The sequence below is a fragment of the Vombatus ursinus genome, unplaced genomic scaffold (assembly GCF_900497805.2).
Source record: "Vombatus ursinus unplaced genomic scaffold, bare-nosed wombat genome assembly UNPS02014792.1, whole genome shotgun sequence".
Classification (NCBI taxonomy): domain Eukaryota; kingdom Metazoa; phylum Chordata; class Mammalia; order Diprotodontia; family Vombatidae; genus Vombatus; species Vombatus ursinus.
Window position 1 is genome coordinate 10,039,003 of NW_020954570.1, and position 2,779 is coordinate 10,041,781.

The 2,779-nt window shown below is 41.8% G+C and overlaps 1 pseudogene; it reads left to right on the plus strand.

Annotated features, from left to right (window-relative positions):
* The first annotated feature begins 1,062 nt into the window (after positions 1-1,062).
* Positions 1,063-2,028, plus strand: LOC114048350 (annotated as a pseudogene).
* Positions 2,029-2,779: the final 751 nt, after the last annotated feature.

The following is a 2,779-nucleotide window of genomic DNA, read 5'->3' on the forward strand; positions in this document are numbered from 1 at the left end:
CAAGGAGAAAATATTGCAAGCAGCCAGAAAGAAACAGTTGAAATATCATGGAGCCACAGATTTAGCAGCTTCTACATTAAAGGATTGGGGGCTTGGAATATGATATTGTAGAAGAGCACAGATAGACAGAGGTCACAACTGTGAGTTGAATATGAAGGGACAACATCTTAAAAATAAAATTAAGGGGTGAGAGAGGAATGTACTGGGAGAAAGAGAAAGGGACAGGTAGAATGGGGTAAATTATCTCACATAAAAGAGGCAAGCAAAACCTTCAGTGGAGGGGAAGAGGGGAAATGTGAGGGGGAGTGAGTGAACCTTACTCTCATCAAAACTGGCTCATACTCAGTTGGGTATATTACTCTGCAGGAAAGTGGGAGGGGTAGAGAATAAGAGAAGGGGGGTGATAGGGAGGGCAGATTGGGGGAGGGGGCAGTCAGAAGCAAAACACTTTTGAGGAGGAACTGGGTAAAAGGGGAGAGAGGATAGAATAAACTTGGGAGGGGGGATAAAATACAGGGAAATAACAGTTAGCAATAGTAACTGTGAAAAACATTTTGAAGCAAGTTTCTCTGATAAATGTCTCATTTCTCAAACATATAGAGAACTCAGTCAACTCTACAAAAATAAGAGCCATTTCCCAACTGATAAATAATCAAAAGATTTGATCAGTTTTCAGATGATATATCTATAGCCATATGAAAAAATACTAACTCACTATTGATTGGAGAAATGCAAATTAAAACAATTATGAGGTACTATCTCATACCTATTAGATCAGCTAACAGGACAGAAAAGGTAAATGACAAATGTTGTAGGGGATGTGGGGAAAATGTGATATTAATGAATTGCTGGTGGAGTTGTGAATTGATTCAATCATTTTGTAGAGCAATTTGGAACTTTGGCCACAAGGCTATAAAACCATGCATACCCTTTGACTTAGCAATACCTGTACTAGGTCTGTATCACAAAAGAGATTTAAAAAGAGGAAAAGGACTAGATTTTTGGTTTTTCTCCCAAGCTCAGTGCCAGGATCTGCAGCTTCAGTTGCTTCCCTGAAACAAGATGGTGAAGGTTGGAATCAACGGATTCGGCCGTATTGGGTGTCTGGTGACCAGGGCTGTGTTCACTTCAGGTGGAGCAGACATCATGGCCATCAATGACCCCTTCACTGACCTCAACCACATGATTTATATGTTTCAATATAATTCCACCAATGGCAAGTTCAAGGGCACCATCAAGGCTGTGAATGGAAAGCTGGTGATCAATGGAAAAGCCATTTCCATCTTCCAGGAACAGGATCCATCTAATATTAAATGGGGAGATGCTAGAACCGAGTATGTTGTAGAGTCCACTGGAGTCCTTACCACCATGGAAAAGGCTGAGGCTTACTTGAAGGATGGAGCCAAGATGGTCATTATCTCTACCCCTTCTGCTGATGCCCCAATGTGATGATCCCCTTAAGATTGTCAGTAATGCCTCCTGCACTATCAACTGCTTGGATCCCTTGTCCAAGGTCATTCATGACAACTTTGGCATTGTGGAAGGACTCATGACTAAGTCTATGCCATTACTGCTACCCAGAAGACAGTAGATGGCCCCTCTGGTAAGCTGTGGTATGATGGGTATGGTGCTGCCCAAAACATCATCCCTGCTTCCACTGGTACTGCTAAGGCTGAAGGCAAGTTCATACCTGAGCTGAATGGGAAGCTTACAGGCACAGCCTTCTGTGTTCTTACTCCCAATGTATCTGTTGTGGATCTGACCTGATGCCTGGAGAAACCTGCCAAATATGATGATATCTGGAAAGTGGTGAAGCAAGCATGAGAAGGACCCTTGAAGGGCATCTTGGGCTACACAGTGGACCAGGTTGTATCCTGTGACTTTAACAGCAACACCCATGCTTCTACCTTTGATGCTGGTGCTGGTATTGCCCTCAAAAACCATTTTGTCAAGCTCATTTCCTGGTATGACAATGAGTATAGCAACCATGTGGTAGACTTCATGGTCTATGTGGCCTCCAAAGAGTAAAGTGGAAAGCCATGCACCTTCATCCCCAGCTAAAAAAGGAGATCCACCACTGGGGAGCCTACATTCCTAACCTACCTGCCTATATTGGGGATCCCATATCCTATTCACATCTTTGTCCCAAAGTACCCCTGTGGTAGGGGGGAGAAGCCTAGAGTCCTATGCTGTGTAACATCGATAAAGTCACCCTATTCAGTGCAAAAAAAAAGAAAAGGAAAAGGAGAAGTACCTATATGTACAAAAATATTTATAGCAGTTCATTTCTGGGGAAAAGAATCATAAATTGATGGGCTGCCCATCAATTGGTGAATGGCTGAACAAATGGTGCTATGTGATTATGATGGAATACTGTTGTACTGTAAGAAATAATGAGCAGGATGCTCTCAGAAAAACCTGGAAAGACTTGCATGGGCTGATGCAAAATGAAATGTACTGTGTACAAAGTAACAGCAATATTGTAAGATAATCAGTTATGAATGACTTAGTTATTCTCAGCAATACAACAATCCAAGACAACTCTGAAGGACTTATGATGAAAAATGTTAACCATTCCTAGAGAAAGAACTGTCTCAATACAGATTGAAGCATATTTTTTTACTTTATTTTTCTTGAGGTTTTTTGTCTATGTTTTCTTTCACCACATGACTATTATGGATATGTTTCGCATGACTGCACGTGTATAATCTATATTGGTCTGCTTGCCTACCCAATGAGGGGGTGGGTGTGGAAGAAGCAAGGGAGAGAGTTTGGAACT